This window comes from Talpa occidentalis, unplaced genomic scaffold (genome assembly GCF_014898055.3).
Source record: "Talpa occidentalis isolate TD23 unplaced genomic scaffold, MPIMG_talOcc4v2.1 talOcc4.10, whole genome shotgun sequence".
Lineage (NCBI taxonomy): Eukaryota > Metazoa > Chordata > Mammalia > Eulipotyphla > Talpidae > Talpa > Talpa occidentalis.
In genome coordinates this window covers 46,948,047-46,967,194 of record NW_023600993.1, presented here as the reverse complement: position 1 = coordinate 46,967,194, position 19,148 = coordinate 46,948,047, and the positions used below count along the sequence as shown (strand labels likewise).

The 19,148-nt window shown below is 38.5% G+C and overlaps 1 long non-coding RNA gene across 3 annotated transcripts in view; it reads right to left on the bottom strand.

The window, feature by feature from the left end:
• Positions 1-19,148, bottom strand: part of LOC119230810 (uncharacterized) — a 239,663-nt gene that overhangs the window by 174,969 nt on the left and 45,546 nt on the right. For all 3 annotated transcript variants that reach the window (XR_005121807.2, XR_008551892.1, XR_008551890.1), the window contains exon 4: positions 7,140-7,268. This is a non-coding gene — a long non-coding RNA (uncharacterized LOC119230810). The remainder of the gene's footprint in view (positions 1-7,139; positions 7,269-19,148) is intronic.

Sequence of the window (19,148 nt, the reverse complement as noted above, 5' to 3'; positions counted from 1 at the left end):
GCAAAGAGAACCCAGTGGACTACAGTGGAGGATTACGGGTGCTTTGGGGGTGTAAGTTACTTACATGTGAAAAGGTGTGACTGTAACCTAAATGATATACAGTGCTATAAACCAAGGTTACCTCAATAAAAAATATAATAGATTTAGAAAATAAAAAGTATAAATGTGTTAAAGAAATATTATGATTTATTTTATATGTTTACAACAGCATTTAAAAAAATCTTTATATGCTAGGTATATACTAGAGTATGGGTTAAATCATTTATTTTAAAAGAATGCAGTTGCAGGGATTTTTTTTTTTTTTAAATTTGTTTATTCATAGAAGAGCTGGGATACAGGCCAGAGGTCCAGGGGGTGAAAGGATTCCCCAGAGAGTGGGGATTAGAACAGGCAGATCTACTGAAATACACTGCTGAGGGGAGCAGTGGGTGAAATAGGAGAGGTCTGCTGTGCCATGTGGGTAGCTCCCTGGCCAGCTAGGGATTGAACTCGTGCTGCAGTGTCTGGCAATAGCTTGTAAGCACTGTCTTTAACCCCTGTGCCACCAGGGAGGCCCATGGTTGCAGTTTTAAGGAAAGAGTAAATAATAAAAGAATAACAAGATATTGATAAGATTGATGTGTTATATTGTTTTGTTGACTTTTCCATGCTTGTTAATTTCCATGATAAAAGTTAAAAATAAAACCTCTCTCTCTCTAAGGGAAGTTGGGAAGGAATATTCTTTACAGTCTTAGGTGACTTTGGAAATTGGCTGTGAGGTGGAGATTTTCAGGCAGTGTTTTGAGATTACACCCTTTGGGATACTGCAAGAGGAAGAACTGGGTCCAGAGAGATTCTAAATTACTATGTTGTAATGGGAAGGTCTCAGTTGTGTCAACTTGTCCTGGCTCTTCAGGTCACCCAAATTCAGGGAACCAAGCCTTTTTATACCTCTCCCCAAGCCTCAAACCAATATACATATTGATCCTCCCTAGAGAATGGACATGACCTGCAACTGGGTGCTATTTGACTCCCAGTTCCCTGAAAGAGACTCCAGTAACCAAGACTCTGGGCTTCCAACAGCTGTAATAAGGAGAACCTCAGTCCTACAAGAAGAATCTAGGAATTATACCATGGCCTCCTTGCCAGCCATTTCTTTGTCCTTAAGCATTTACAATGGTGACACCTTTCTCCCACATCACATGCAGTCAATGATTGTATTTGTGTATTGTTTTGTTGGCTGTTATAAAAGAGCAGTTGTATAGAAAGGGCATGTGTTGACAAGAAATAGATCTATTGCTTTAAATTCATCTTGCAAGTGGTTTTCATTGAAATAGCAGGAAACTGATGTCCTTTTAAAACTTTATTAAAATCATCTGGATATATTCAACCCAATAAAAGCATAGAACACGGCTGCTGGACTTCCTGTGGCTTTAGATATGGAGCAAAAAGAGGCTTAAGTTATATCCTACATTTGAAATTGTGTAGAAAGCTATGTTATTGGCCTAAGAAAATGTCTTTTATGAAGTAGATTCACAAATAGTACCCCTGCTCCATTTCTGTTGGCATAACTTTTTGAGCGCCTGTTGGCATCCTGTTCCACTTGATCTGTCCTTCCTCTTGTGTTTATATACATCAGTGCTGTTTTACTGGGGCTCTGGCCCTATTTTGTGCAGGATAAGACATTTCACCCCTCCACTCAGGAGAGTCAGCTATGAAGTCAACTTTTAGAAAGAGCTGTGTTTCCCTGACTGTAAGAAACATTTCCACTTTCTCTTCTACAGAGGTAAATTGCAATTTCATCCTATTGTATTCTATTTAATCTATTTAAATTTTTAAGCCATTTTGGTGATAAATTACAAATGGAAGGGATGAAGCAGTCATATTTAGTGAGGTCACTAGGTGAACAGGTGTCTTTCTGGGGCATCTTTTACTAACTTTTGACCCAAAATTGTCAAATATTCTGCACCTTATTGTTGAATTACTTAAGGAAATTAATTTTCTGTTCATTAAGGACATAAATACATGTAAATTCACAGAGAAACATGTCCCCTCCTCCCCCCAAATCCAACATGAAGGCTCAATTAGTTTTGATTCCAGTGCTTTGAAATGCAAAGGAAAACACAGAACACAGTGGGGTAAAACTCCTTTGCAGCAGGGAACTAGGAGGAAGTGTTGAATAGCGTTACTCTGGCCAACATATACAAATTTAACATTACTTTTTGAACCTACGGCCATGTGCATTAAAGATGAACATTTTGCCTGTGAAAAATGAATGCCCTGAGCTCTTAAAACCATTGTTTCTTTGTCAAGTGGAGTATGCAAAAGGTCTTTTAAAAAATGTAACCTTTTAGAAAATAGATCGCTTCTTCCCTTTCAACTTGAGCTACTAGGTGGAAATCCCCTAAAGGAGCATCCAGCAAATAGTTATGGAAGCACCATCCAGGTTCACTGACACTGGGCGATAGAAATAGCCACTGAGCAGGACCAGTGTTCATCCTTGTGTGAAACAAAGTGTCTCTTCTCCTATTTTATTTTCTTGATCTTTTCAAAATGTAAAGACTTGCTGGTTGCTCTTTTCTTGGTTAACAGATTGAGTTTAACAAAGAAGACCCCTTTTGAAGGCCAGGGTAAGAAGAATCACGCTAAAAAGGGAGGAGCTAGCCTAAGACTGGGAGTTATCAGGTCAGTGTTATGTCTGAAGTAGACTCTAAGATACCCAGGCCTCCTGGGGCCTTGGGTCAATTTAATTTTGATGAATGACCAGTTTGGTAAATATTTTTTACATTACTATACAAGTTGGGTCTGTTCCTTCCCTGCTTTGACAACCCACATAGTCTGCTATGGAATAGCTTCTTAAGTAATCCCCATGGACCAGCTTCCCCCACTGTTAACTCGCAATTAGAAGGATAATTAGTAATGAGGGTGCTTTGCTTTTGAACTAAAAATGAAAACATGGGCAAACAGCTCAATAATCTAGATTCACAATAATTCTTGAATCACATGACCTCAAAACAATTTGCAAAGGTGATAATGTTACTTACTTTAAAAATTTTACTTGTACTACTTTTAAAAATGGCATTGTTAAACAAATATTACAGAATATAAAATGAAAAGAAATGTAAAGCATTGTCCTATCTCTTTAATATACCATTTCCAGTGATCTGAATTTTCTTCTACTCTTTATTCACATGTATTTATTCATTTACTTATTCAGCCTTCCAGTACATATTAAGCTCTTAATATGTGTCAGTTACTAAGTTAAGCTAGAGATCAGTAAACTATAATCTGTAATGCACCTGTGATATTGTGATTTATAAGAAATATATGACTCATAGGAAACATATTCATATGACCAACATAAATCTCTCATATGTATTGGTCTTCATCCGCGGTTCCTGGTTTGGAGCTACTAAAGGTCTTGGGATTTCCTAAGTGTTGAGGATGATAAAGTTGTCTCTTATTATGTTAATAAGGTGGCTTATGGGGACACAGAAGGATGGGGTTGCCAGGAGAACCAAGCTTGTGATTTGAAGGTTGGAACTTCAGTCCTACTCCCAAGACCTCTGGAGAGGGAAAGAGAGGGAGGTTAAGTTTAATTGTAATGGCCAATGATTTAGTCATCATGCCTTGTCATGTAGCTTCCATAAAAACTCCAAAGGAGGGGAGTTGGAGAGCTTCTCAGTTGGTAAACATGTGGAGATGTGGGGAGAATGGAGTACATGGAGAAGGCATGGACGCTCTGGGCCTTTCCCAATAACAGCCCTAAAGAACTCCTCATCTGATTGTTGATTCATACCCTTTAGTGTTCTTTAGAGTAAATTGGTGGTCTAGTGGGGAAGTGGTTTCATGAGTTCTGTAAGCTGCTCTAGCAAATTATCCAAATATGAGGAGGGGATTGTGGGAAAGTCTGATTCATAGACAATCAGAAGCACAGAAAAGTATCTGAATTTGCAGCTGTCACCTGAAGTCTGAGGATGAAGTCATGGGAACCTCCAGTCTGTAGCTGGTTGATCAGAAGCCCAGATAATAACCTGAACCTGCATCTTGGTATCTAAAGAAGAGGATGTTTTGGGGAGAAATATCCCTTAACCTCTGGAATTTGATACTATTTCTGGGCAGATAGTGTCAGAATAGAGCAGACTTGAGTTGAATTTTTGGACATACTCCTGGTATCTGGGAATTGCTTATTGGCATGGTGGAGACTCCACACATGCCCACATTGGAATTGGATCAAGATTCCCAAAACAGGGTCTCTCAGTTGAAAATTTAGTTTTTGAGGGCCACATGGTTTCTGTCACAACTGTTCAGGTCTGCTGTTGTTGGGCAAGAGCAGTCACAGAAAATATGTAAACAAATAGGTCTGGCATTATTCCAATAAAACTTTATTTACAAAACAGACAGTAGGACTGATTTGGTCAGCCTGTCATAGTTTGCCAAATCCTGCTACAATGTCATGGGACTATAGAAACAAACAAAGCAAAGTCCCAAGGAACATCCATTGTGTAATTTGTAATTTTAATTTGTAATTATCAAACATTTCAGAGTACTACAGTAAAGGAAACATATATTTCTCATAACAGACACATGCTATGCGTATACTTCAACTAGGTGTTCTTTTTCACTCATTATTTTGTGAATGTTTTCTAGGCAGCTGCTCTGTCTTCACATTTACTAATATTCCTGGCCTCATAATATCCTCCCTAGTTGCACAGCTATATTTAATCCTTTCTCTACATTGTACATTTAGCTAAGCATAATTTATGAGCACACAAATGAAGAGGGTAAATTAATCAAGGTGTCCATCCTCTAATAAACTTTTCCAAAAGCTTTGTTTCTCCTTTGGACAGAAAATGACAGCAATTATAGATCAGGAAAATGGCAAAAATGAGGAAAGTAAATGTAAGAAGTGTTTGCTCTGTGCTAAGAAATTGTTGATAGATTCTAGAATTCTACAATTTCCAGGTGGTTCTGAGAATTAGGATCTAGAAGGCTTGATAATTGTGAGGAAGGGGAGCAGTCAAATGGAACCTCACATTTCCTGCTCAAGACCTGTGTTCTGCAGCCAGGCAACATCTTCTCATGATTTAGTTCATTAGGGACAAAATCACTCAGAGAAAAATGCTCGTGTTCAAATCCTTCAGTCACTGGCTGAGAGCTAACTGAAGGCATAGTATATGCCCCTATGTTCTGGTAATGACAGAGGATAAACATGACAAAGCCCATCCTCTCCAGGTGAAGATAGGGACCTGCAGGGGTAGGATGGATTCAAGACCCACTGTGTGAAGTGACAGACCATATGGGAGGCAAACCCTTACTCCCCTTTTCTCAATGTTCAGCACAAAGGAAGAATTTTATACCCTATGTCCCAGGAAACGAATGCATTGGAAGCAATACTTTCTTTCAGAGAGATTTGATCCTCACTTGATTTTCCCCTTAGGGATAAGAGTAACCTCTTTGGTAGGTGTGATTGGAGAATCATGGGGTTCAGTGCTTTGTGTATTCTGTCTTAGGTAGTGAAATTGACCAAAAATATTAGTTTCTCCATGACAGACACCAACATGTTCATTTATTCAATTCACACAACAGTCCTATGAGGTCATACTATTACTAGTCCCATTTATAGATAGAGATGGAGTCACAGAAACACAGAGAGACTTGCTTTATTGTTTGGCAGAACCAGGCTGGTGCAATCTAACTCTGGGATCTATGCCCTCAACTTCTCAGCTCTATAGTTCACCTGAGGAGTGAGTGTTCTCACTTCTTCCATGACATAAGCACACTTGGGGAAGGGACAGCATTTAGGTTTTGTTTGTACCCTTTCTGTCCCACATGGAGGCACAAGAGTAATTTTGATGAGCAAATTCAGGCTTTCTTGGGCTAGATGTACTAATTGCTAGATTTGGTAGAGGTTGGAAGAAAAATCAGTCCATGATCTTGAATTCATCAGTATCAGTAAGAAAGATGATATTTTCATCTGTCTAGTTATGACTGCTCTATTCTTTTTCCCAAATTTTGGTTTCCACCTTAAAGGGAAAAGGATGTGATTAAAATTCATCCTAAACCTCCAACATAATACAGGTATGAATAATAGCAAAAGCAGTTCACAATAATTATGACATAGTGGACATTGTGCTAAGTGCTTTAGATATGTATTCTATATTCGAATCATCAACACGATCCCAAATAGATAAGTACTACATATTATGGAAGAGGAGAGGTGGATTAAGTTTCAGTTTGTCAAATAGGCTTCTGATAAATTAAAAGGGTAATGACTATTTTATTGGCTACATGACATATTAATAGGCAATTTCAGCATTTGATCACAATGGTCTTTGATGTTAGCATTACAGTGTCCCAATAGCTGATATTCAGTAATTTCTGAGAGCACTTACAGGTCAAAATAACTGCTACTGACCAGCAAATAGTCAGCTAACATGAGGTTAAGACATTTCATCTGAAAGACCCTTTAATATGTCTTCTTCTTCCCATCTACTTTGGCTTTGCCCTAGACAAGCCACCATCATCTCTCACTTGTGCTACCCAAAACAGCCCCTATATTTTCCATCATGTTTCTTCTTGTCCATGTCAGATATGTTCTCCATAATGCAGACAGCAGGACCAAGTTAAAGTTTACTCTTACATAGAACATCTAATGTCTTTCAATTTTTCTTAGAATGAAGACAAAAATTCTCAATACATGGTTCAAAACTCTGTAAGATCTGGCTACTGACAGCCTCTCCTGCTCCATCTCCTTTATCTCCCATTTCTTCACGCAGCTACGCTGGTTTGGTTTAATTCCTTGGCTATCTCAAACTCCTTCTTGACCTACTTCTTATTCCCTCTTCTTGAATCAGGTCTCCCCTATACCAGTTTTGACATCCATAAGCACACTTATCCTTCAGGCTTCAGCTTAAATGTTGCTTTCTCAGAATTTCTTCTCTGCCAGCACAGAGTCAAAATTCTCTCTGTTAAAAGTCTATATATCATCCTGCTCCTCTGTTTCATGAGATTTACCTCAATTTGCATTTATTTGATTTTTGTAGATACTCATTTATTTTGATCTGAGTTCATCTCAAATAAAGCTCCATGAGGATAAAAACCCAAGTCTATTACTGCTGTGTTTTCAGTGCCTAGCACAGTGCCTGGCACATACTCACCTACTGTATGTTGTTGAATTGGGGCCACCAAATAAGGTTGCATGCTCTGAGTTCACCTGATTCCAGGAATACCATTTTCATAAACAATAATGTTGATACTATTGTTTGAAGATATCCATCACAGCAGATCTGTTTGGAGTGTGGAATGAAAAAAATGAATGATGGATCAGTAAATGAAACCACTGGTACAGAATTGGAGAAAACTTATTTGATGTCAATATTTTCTAATAACTATGAGATCTCACATGTTTATATATGCCTTGCACACATGTAATATGGAAGCAGTTATTTTGGCATTGTGTATGTTCTGAATGAAATCTCTTTTGCTCTTATTTGAATTCCACATATTCTTTTTCATAATCTTGAACTGGGTACATGGTCCTCCAGGTTCCAATATGAAGCCCCAGTTCAGCTTTTTAACTACATGGGGATCTCATTTTAGACTTGCAGGTGAAAAAGAGCTGAACCTGCATTTCATTTGTGAGTTGAAGTTCATTTTTAATATGGTATTTTTATTCAATAGGGCCTCTGAGTAATATCTGCAATGTATTATAATATGCTACTAAAATATATACAATCATCAGGGGAGGAAAAAAGTGACACCCTAAAGAAGGTTGTAGATCACAGTGCTAAGAACTGGATTAACTCACAGAGGGGACTTCAAATAACTAAGTGTCTATTGAAAATAGTAAATCTGGGTCATGATGCCAAGCTCCAACTTTTACCACATATCTCCACTCGTTTATAACCCTAGGCTCCCCCTGTGGCAAAAATCAGGCTGTGATTATTATCAGTATCACTCATTGGAAACTTATAAAAGATAGGGGCTTAAAAAATAAAATAGATATCCTTCTGCATGCATTTGGGTTGGGTAAACCATGGTTTATTAGGACTAAGGATTACTATATCATCTCCAATGCTATTACCATTTAACCATGCAACTCATATTCCTGCACTCCCCTACAGAGGCTATTAGCTCCCCAAGAAAAGACCCATACCTTGCATTTGCTTTTGTGCTTAACTCACTAATTTGACAGTGCCTTGCACCTACAGGACTTACAGGTCTTGATATTTATGAGATGATTGAATGAAATTACTAAGCCACTTGGCTTAATTAAACCAGACTTAAAATCCCCAGAATATCACTATGTTCATTTTTCAAACTAAGAACAGAACTTTGACTTGGGTAAGCTTCCCACCTGGACCTAAGCCAGGAGATGTAGATGCTTTGATGTGCCACCCAGAAACACCTTCAACAACAAAGGACTTTCTCTCCCAACTTCTAGGAGTGCTTTCAAAAGGCAAACCTTGGTTGCCTTCTGGAAAAAGAGCTGCCTCTCCCTTCTGGGTATGGAAGCCAATAGGTGGGCAATATCAGTGCAGAAAGGCCAGGCTCCTTCTTTCCAACTCAGGACATGCTGAAAGGCCACCACCAGCTCCAGAGATTCCCACAGGGTCAGCTTAAGCCTTTGTTACAAATCCAGCACAGCCCAACTTCTCTGCCTACCCCACTCTACTTCTGTCCCACTCATGTTCACATGCATTTGGGTTGGGTGAACCATGGTTTTTAGGACCAAGAATTGCTATATCATCTCCAGTGCTATTACCATTTAACCATGCAACACATATACCAACTACTTTTGGTATAGATTCCAAGAGCACTTCCTAGTAAATCTCCTAATGCTAATATTTGTCCCAGAGTGAGTTTTCACAGCCACAACCAATAGCCTATGCCTCTGTGCTTCAAATTATCAAACACAGGAATTGACTCAAGAATTCCCCCATTGGAACAATCTACTAACAAATAACATTATTATTTGAGAAAGTGACGGGAACTTGGTAGGGGCTGCAGTACAGAATTGGATTCACACTCTTCATATAATACAACAGCCTTTTATAGTCCAGGATAAAATGTATTTTCTGACATTTCATGGGAATGAATGCTCCTAAAACAACATTAGGAATTTAGGAAATTGTGGTGGTAGAATAAGCATGCATTTAATTTTGAGCAGCATCAGAGTTCTTGCATTTTTAATTGACCTCCAGAAAACTATTCTTCTTTAATGCCTGGTGGTTGGTTGTTTATATCTAAGTTCCCCAAATATGCACTCACAAGATAAACCTTTAAGAAATCTTCAAGAACTGGAAGATTAGAAAGTCATACACTTTCTCTTATAACTATTGTAGCAAACTATAAATATTGAAGGCACTCTGTGATAATTACACTTAAAATCTATTATAACTGTTGATGTGTTTCTTGTATAAGCTGGGGAATAAATCCCACCCACTGTGGGCCAAATTCAGCCACATCTATGCACTTACATATTGTCTATGGTTCCCTTTGTGCTATTAGGGCAGAATTTGGTAGTTCTACAGAGCCCCCCCAAACCTGCAAGGTCCAGCATATTTACAATTTGGCCCATATTTACAATTTGGCCCTTCACAGAAAGCGTTTGCTGACAATTACTTTAGTATAGTAACATTTAGAGATCCCAATCTAGTATTAAATGAAATAAGGAAATATTTTTGAAGGAAACTAATACTCTTCCTATACACACAAACAAGAAAAGTTATCTCTGAAGAATGAGATGAGCAATAAATTTGTGTATTTTTCTTCTTTTTAATTTTTGTTTCCACAGAAACACACATTTTGTTTTTATAAGAAAATTAATCAATGCTATTTACCTGCAGTTTACATGCTTTTTCTTCAGACCCATTGAGAATTTTGTCACTAGCTGGCTGTCAATAAAAGTAAAGCTATTTCTCCAAAGTTCTGTTAGAAAGCAGCTTAGAGTATATGCACACTGCACCACTGTTTCATAATAATACCCACGTCTAAAGAAAATATGTAAACAACACAATGTGGAGAAGTTTGTCCAGCCACTGGATTAAGCATCCAGTTAGCCATCACAAGTTTGAAAAACAACCACCACCACCACCCTGAGTTGATTTTGTGACAGCTGGCTCCATTTGGTAAGCGTCTACACATTACACTAAGAAATAGGGTTTGTTCAGCCCCTGGTTTGTAATGGTTTTTAAATTCTCCCATCAACATAGAAAAACAGCCACCATTTTCCAAAACTGAACCAATCCTGGACTATAAAAAATATTATGGTCACAATAACATACTACCATTATTGAGCAGTTTTCTTAACAAACAGCAAGTCTCAAGCACTGTGCTTTTTGCCAGCGTCTTAAAAACAAACACATGAGAAATACTCTCAGCTTACTTTTTCAGATGAGGAAACAAGCCTTGGGCAGGTTGAGCAGGCGGCCAGAGGGTCACCAGCTAAGAGGAGGCATAGGCAGAAGTCAGGTCGGTTCTGACTCCAGAATGCCCAGATGTTGTTCTCTATGCCGTGCTGTCTCATGACCATGTGCAAGTTCCAAACTATGATACATCCCAGCACCCATCTTGGAAACACATAGGTGACACTTAATAAAGACCCACAGAATGATAAAAGTCACTCTGTTCTTGGTCTCTGAATGAGGACAAGTATAGAGGTGGGTGTTGTGGCATTAAGAAGTGTTGGGACTAGTTTCACCACTATCTCACACCATACATAAAAATCAACTCCAAATGGATGCAAGACTTGGACTTTAAGACCTGAAACTATAAAATCCTTAGAAGGAAACATAGACAAAACACTCCATGCTATAAGCTTCAGAGATAGCTGTGCAGATTCATCCCTGCCAGCAAGTAAAACAGAAGAGAATATAAACAATCGAGACTACGTAAAAATAAAAAGTGCCTGCACAGCAAAGGAGGCTGTAACTAAAATGATGAGACACCCTATTAAACAGGAGAAAATATTAGGAAACTATATACCTGACAAGGAGTTGATATCAAAGATCCATAAAGAATTCATACAACTCAACAAAAAGAAAAAAAATGGGTAGAAGATTGGGCAGAGGAGCTAAATAGGCACAGCACTGTCTCCTAAGAAGATATGCAAATGACCAACAGGCACATGAAAAAATGTTTATCATCACTTATCAGGGAAATGCAAATCAAAACTACAATGAGCTACCACCCACATCTGTTAGAATGGTCAATATCAAAAGACCAAAAACAATAAGTGCTGGTGAGAATGTAGAGAAAAAGGAACCCTCTTATGCTTTTAGTGGGAGTGTACACTGGTCCAGCCCCAGTGGAAAGCAGTGTGGAGGGTTTTCAAAACACTGAAAATGCACCTTCCATATTACCCAGCAATTCCTTTTCTAGGTATCTATCCAAAGATTACAAAAACATTTATGTGGAGTAAAAAAAATAAAAACTGCACTCCTTTGTTTTTTATACTTTTTACAATGGCCAAGATATGGAAACAACCTAAATGTCCCAAAACAGATGAGTAGATCAAGAAGATGTGGTATACGAACACAATAGAATACTACTGAGCAATCAAAAAAAAAAAAAAAAAAGATAAATTCATGCCATTTGCAGCAACATGGAGAGAGCCAGAAGGGATTATGCTCAGTGAAATAAGCCAGGAGAAAGATAAAATACCAGATGGTGTCACTTATATGTGGATTATAGAGAAACCAAACAAAGCATCAAAGACATGCTTTAAAACCATCCTTGAAAGCTGACCATAGATCCTGGGCATCCAGCGGAGGGAGCGGGGCATGAGAACAGAGTGGAAGAGCACAGGGGTCTATGGTGCAGGATGATGGGTGCTTCAGTAGTGGGAGCAGAAAGGAGGCCACACCTGAGGGGGAAACCCTATACTGTCAAAACACAAATAAGGATGTAAAACTAGGACACCTTAATTTTTTAAAAAGTATTAAGAGATGGCGATTTTCCCATATCAAATTATGTGGCACAATATTTGCAGTTGATATAAAATACTAGCAGACTACTTTTATGTACTACAAAAACACATATTGTTTCCCTTTTTTTTTTTATATCATTGTTCATTTTCAAACAATATTTGTTCCCCACCCCCAGCCCTGGTGGTGTAATCTCCATGGGGTTTCCTTCCCCAATGCACCTGTGCACCATCACCTCAGTCCCCTGTGCTCCTCCTTCCCTCCTTCTGATCCCTCTCCCTCCCCCTCCCCTGCAGCATGTCTTTGATTTATAATTATCTGTAAAACACTTATTTTAAAATAAAAATTTCAGAAAGCCATTTTGTATAAACATGTCATAAATCCATATATAGAGATCATGTTTGCTTACCCTAATTACCAAATATGCTAGTATTGTCAAAAAATATAGGAAAATACCAGAATATGATTTGTTTTTTCATTTTCTTCTACCGTCATAGGCATTTTTTTGGCTGCTGCATCTTTGCTCACTAGAAACCTGAGGGTTTTTTACTTGTTATATTAAAGCAAGTGCCACTGTATTTCATGGATCTGTGTAAATGCTGGAAGATGTATCTATTCCAATTGATCCTTTCCTATTATTGAAGTAAAACTGACGGGGCTTTGACATTTTGAAATTAATATTACTTAGTCACATCATATAAAAAGTCAATCCTATTTTATGGATAGAATTTTTAATTCTGTATCCTATTGTGCTCTTGTAAAATAACACAAATGGGTTTGGAACTGAAGTTTAAAATTGGCAGTTTCCCTTCAAATTGTGACAATTCACATTTCCACTTAAAATACATTAAAAGATGAATGAAAATAGAGTATCTTGTTACATCCTTACAGGTGCCAGATTTGAGAAAATGTCAGCGTAGTAAATATTATTATGTCCATTTGACAAAACACTGAGGCTCAGAGAGATCAAGTTACTTGCCCAAGGTCACACAGCCATAAAAGAACAAAGTTGAAATATGAATTCAAGTATAGGACGTTCTAGGGCAGTTTGTCCACCTCAGCACTAATGATACTTGGGACTGATAATCCTTTGTTGCGGGAGGCTGTCCTGGGCATTGTAGGAGGTTTAGCAGCATCCTTGGTCTCCACTCATTACTGATCAGTATAGCTTTTCACTCCTTCACAAGTTGTAACAAACAAAAATGTCTCTAGATAGTGCCAGAATTCTCTGGGGCAAAATCACTCCTGGTTTGGAAACACTGCCCTAGAACTCTTGTCTTCAACACTATGCTTTTCTGTCTGTCTTTCAATTCAGGTCAAGATCCCCCTTAATAGAATGGGCCCCCAACAAGCTTTCAGGGTCTCTGCACATCTGGGCTTGGCCAATTTAGTTTCTCCCTCATTTTACCTGGGAAGGAAATGCTGGCGCCCACAATCTTGGGGTGGTTTGGGATACGGACCCAAAGCTAAAATTAATAAAAAAAATAATGAATTGCCCTGCTCTCATTACCAGAAATCTGAGCCAGAACTGGATCCATGTGCTTGGAGATGAGATTGTTAAAAGGGGAGGGTAGTGGGAAGACTTATTCAAGTTCAGAGAACTCACTATTTCACTTAGAATTAATTTGATGAAGAAATAGAATAAGAATTGCAAAGTCATCAAAGATGATGGCTTTTCCTTTATGACCCTTGGCGCCAGAACAAAGAGCCTATTTTTGTGGTTTTCTGGATTTCCAGAATAAAGGGAATAAAAATGTTTAGGTAATGTTTGGATGGTTTAGAGACTATACATACATTAGTGATAGGTCAATTAATATCTGAACAGTTCAAAGAGGCAATTATTTTAATTTATAAATCACTTCAGAGGTAGGGAGCTGCCATCCATTAATGTGGTTTTTACAAATAAGAGTGCTCATTGTTATGTGTATTTGTGTGTGTGCATTTCTGCCCATGTCATTCTATCTGGCCTGAGTTTTCCGACCAGATTGCATACCTCTGTGATTATGTATTTGTCTCCAGAGCACTGCCAAATACATAAAGCATTGCATTTGCAATCTGACCCTTGGCTGAGACCACCCTATTTTTCGAGTTTTCACTATGCTGAAAGGTACCACCATGTAGAATGTTGCTTCCAGAAATGGATTTCTTACATTACACTCTAAATGGCTAGGACTCCCCAGGGGTTACAATACCTCTAGGTACTCATTGAAAAGGGGAGGCGGCCACAGTGATTTCTGGGCACGTGGTTTTATCAGACACTTTGACAGTTGGAGACAAGTCCCCCAGTGGCAACGCAGAGATCTCCTTTTACCATGTAACAGCAAACCTTTGTTTTATTTTAAATAACCAAATAACAAAGAAGTACCCAGCCTAGTGTTCAACTCTAGGGGTATAAGAGTTTGCAAGAGAAATACAATCTGATGCAGGAGGTGAACTAGCAAGGTGGAAAAACAGCACAGTCTGATGAGCACTAAATTGGGCAGAGTACAAAGTACTGCAGAAGGTGTGTGTTTGTGGAGGCTTCCTGAAGGAAATGACCTCTATATCAAAGCTGAGAAATGAATAGGTGTTAATTTGGTAAACTGGAGAGAAGGGATATTCTAGACAGAGAGACAGGAAATGGGCAAGACCCCAAGGCATGAAAAAATGGAAAGAAAAATGGCTGAAGTCTAGAGGAATGGGAGCAAGGGACAAGCAATAAAGCTAGAGAGCTGAGCTCTGGAAGGATAATAAAATATTTTTCTAAGTCATACTAAAGAGTTTGACTTTGTGCTGAGGGCACTGGCACAAGATAAAATAGCTTTAAGCTGGGGAATGATACAGCCAGTTTGGCAAAAACCAACAGGAGGAGAGAGAAACAGATGGGGAGGACATGAGGAGGTTGGGGCAAGGAAGGTAGCAAATGTGGCATACATCAGTGATTTAGAGAACTGGAAAGAAAAACCTCACAGATGATGTTTAATAGACATAAGCGAATTTAGTTCAGAATAAAAAGATCTAGCTGATAGTAAATTCACTGATAACTTTTCCATTTTATGTGCCTCTTCCTTTTAATTCAGAGTACTTCTAGTGCACGTGTGTGTGTATATATGTGTAAAATATGTATGTATATATGTGTATATATATACACACACACGCATAAGCACAGTCTACATCTATGTCCTTGGTTTCAATAATTTAAAAATTATACGTGTTTATTGAGCATCTACTATATGCCTCACACTCTTTAGGTGCTAAGGAAACATCTGCAGACCAAAGACCATTTCTACTTTCAGGGAGCTTACATTTTAGTGATTGGAAACAGATAGTAACAAGAAATCTAAACACAGCTATTCAGACAGCAATCAACACTGCAAAGATGAAAACTGGTAAGGTGATGTAAACAGCCATATAGGTGGAAAGGAAAGGCTCTCTAAGAAGACCACGTTTCAGCTGAGCTTTGAACAAAGAGGAGTCAGTCTAAAGATTAGTGGAGATGGCATTCCAGTCCAAGGGAACAGCAAAGATTTGGTGAGAATGATCATGACCTATTGGGAAAGTAGAGAGCCAGGGAAGATTTATCGTGGGAGGTCATTTGGGCTGTGCTAAGGCATTTGGGTACTATTCTGAGAGTAGTTTCGATCTTGGAGAGATCCCATTTATTATTAGACATTTATTAAATCCATTCCAATGATCAGAATAAAAGGTCTTTCTCTGAGCTGTGGCATAACACATTATTCAGTGATGAAAATGTTTTATTAAGAGATTTCTGCTTCCCACCTTGAGATGATCAACCTTCAGCGCAATGCACTTTGTAAGAACAGACTGACTGGCCTAAGAAACAGTCCTTAATTATAGCAGCCACTGTCTAGCTTAAAGACCAGGCTGCTGGGCACTGACCAATTGTCCAGGTCCCTTCTCAATGGAAGTGCAAAACAATTCTCTACAGTATTCCCTCCATCTAGAGGAAGCTGATCAATCCAAGTGGGATGTAGGATGTGGGATGTTTGCTCTGTGCTGGCCAGCTGCCTTTTCAATAACTAATTCAGTTCCTTGATCACAGGAAAAGTGTTTAGGGAACTGAAATAATGAGGAGAGGGAGGTCATTAGAAATGTGTGTGTGTTCCACCGCCCCCCTCCCTGGTGCACTGCCAACCTGCCTCCTGCCCCAAGAAGGAATGATGGTAAGAGTGTGTTTATAAGCAGAGTGATGTGGGTGCTCACCTGGATTCCACTCCCTACTAGTTGTGTGGCCTCAGTTTCCCATGTCTGTGAAATGGAGATAATTTGGCTCATCTACTGTGATAAAAAAAACACTCAAGAACGGTAATCAGGCTCTCCCTAGAGTAGAACTTTCTCACATTAACAGGGCAGCCCTGCTCCACTGGCTTTCATGTTTTCAGCAGAATATTTGGTTTGATTACCCCCAAATAAAGCATTGATATTTCTTCTGCACCCACTCTCTTCCACTGGAAATGAGAGCACAATGTTATTAACTTGGCTTCATTTTATCATCACCAAAGGGTGGCAGTTAATCAAGGTTCTATTTATAAAGAAAACCTTGAGATTCTCCTTCTGATGAAAGACTTACCTAAAGGCTACTGTTTGTTATTGAAGTAATATCAGTGCTTGGTAAAATTTTAAAATACAAAACAAGATGAAGGGTGAAGCAAGAGAGGTTTGAGAGGGAGAATTCTTAGAGAAGTTAAATTATATTTGGCTCCTCTCTAATGAGTTACATCATATTGTTATGAAAACATCACAATATTACAAAACGTTTGTGAGTATACTATTAATTTTTTTTAATTCCATGGCATTATTTCATCACATTAAAATGAAGAATGTTTGCTACTGTGACAGATATGTTAATAGCTTTCTGCTTTGAAGTGCAATTATTTTGAAACTTTTCAAGGAGTTATTGGGAGAACAGGGTACACTTTCACATAACACTTCCTATCTACTCCTTCTAAAGATGTATTTCCATAGCAGCTAATCTCAGTAAACAGAGAAGTGGAAGACCAAGGGATGTTGAAAGGAAGATAGATTGGGTGTTGCCTTGTAATTAACGGCTAATACGTCACATGAGTAGAAATATAGTTGCACAGATGACACCTCAGTCTCTGAAACTGGAAAGTTCAAGTTCCATCCCTTATACTGGATGTGACCTTGGGACAAGTTACATAGTGTCACTTAGCTTCAGCTTCCTTATGTGTAAAATGGAAATAATAATAGTGCTATTTACCTTATAAATTGTGTTTAGATTTAAATATTATAAGCTTCCTAACAATAGTTAGAGGGGTACCTTGGGGAAAAATTTAACCATTAGTAACACTAATTAAATGTGTTACTTTTAGAAGTTTGCTTTATCAACCCAGACTTTAAATTCCTCATTTGTAAAACAGATCATTTGGATTAGAATCATTGTTTCCCAAATTTATTCATTCATACATAGCATTTTAATTTTTTTTTTGCTATTTTTTTGGGGGGGGAATATCTGTGCAAAATAGCCTTGGAAAGAATGTACATATAAATATCCAGTATATGTGTGTAAATCTGTAAATTTAAAATAAACTTATAATTTAATATAGGTGTGTTGGCTTTCATTTAATAGCAGAAAATGCCCTAATACCCATCCTTCCAATAAGCTGTTGTAGAAGATACTGTCACTGGAGGGTTGAGCCATTCATAAGTACCTTTGGCCAATAAGGCTGTTTCAGAAAAATCACCCTGCATCCCTTGCTTAGGCTTATCCAGAGCAGTAGTAGCTAGTTATCTTTTTATTTCAAATATTCATTAACATATGTACCTATGAAGCCTATAGGTACAATGGAGTAGTTGAGAGCACAGACTCTGGAGTCAGACAACCTGGGCTTAGAACTCAGCTCTGGGCCTCCCTAGTGGCACAAGGGGTTAAGCACAGCACTGAGAAGCTATCCGCAGCCACTCTAGCAAGAGTTCGATCCCCGGCCAGAGAGGGAGTTACCCACATGGTGCAGCAGACCTCTCCTGACTCGCCTGCTGCTCCCCTCAGCAATGTATTTCAGTCTGCCTGTTCTGCTCCCCACTCTGTCTCTGATGAATCCTCTCACCCCCCACACCTCTGGCCTGTACCCCCATTCTTGTATGCATAAATAAATCAATCTTAAAAAAATAGAACTCAGCTCTGCTTCTGTCTAGCTTTGTGATAAGGTACAAGCCATCTACCTCTCTATGCCTCAGTTTCCTCATGTATAAAATTGGGAATATAAGATTCTCTGCTTCAGAGTGTTATTGTGTGAATTTTAAAATAATGTGTATAAAGTGCTTAAAAGCTACACGCATCTAGTAGCTGACATAGGCGATTGTGTTATACTTTCAGAATACTGTCTTAGATCAGCTCTAGATTTCATCATGCTGCTGAAGTCTTTAAGAAGTGGAGAAAGCCCATCTGGGTCCTAATTCTCTATTCTTAGACACTTGGCTTCTCTGGCTTAGCTTTTCCCTCCTATAAAATTATTATAGTACTGTCTCCCTCTGTACTTCCTAAGTATGGTGAGGTCTAGAATGGGTAATGAGTCTGTGTTTGAATAGTTTTAACTCCCTCAACACTTGACAGCAGAAGACACTATTGTTAACTGGCAGCTTGTGACTCTTTAGCCTGAGCTGGCTGGTGACTCTGTGCTGCTTAAGCAAAACCACCAGAGGAAAAGAAAGTGATTCCTCTTGCTATGAATTTCCTGCCAACAACACTGAAGAAAATTAGACATAACACGAATTCCATATGTCCAAATATATTACTATTCCATTTGGTCATAAAAAAATAAGTCTCTCTGGCCTACCATATCTGAACCCCAAATCATTTATATCTCAAACTTAAATCCTTCCTCTAAATCTTTAAACACCTGCGTCAGATTGACATCCAAAATCAGATGATTCATTGAAAAATAGGAGATTTCTGTTCAAAAAGAAGCTTCATAAAGATATGGGGAGCTGGGTGTCCAGAGAGTGAAAGTCAAATGTGCTGATGGAGGACGTGTCTGCAAATGGGTCCCAGCCTCAGTGTGTACTGAGAGAAATTTAAGAGGGAAATCAAGTGTCCAATTATTCAAGTAAAAGTATTATGTGTTTAATTATTGTGTCTCAGATGAGAAAGGTTTTAAAAATCACAGTGACTGGTAATTACACTCTCAGACACACTGTAGCAAATTTTAATAGACCACATACCTTTCAGCTTCATTGCAGTCAGGTTTTGCTCTGGGTAATAGACAAATTTTTGTGACA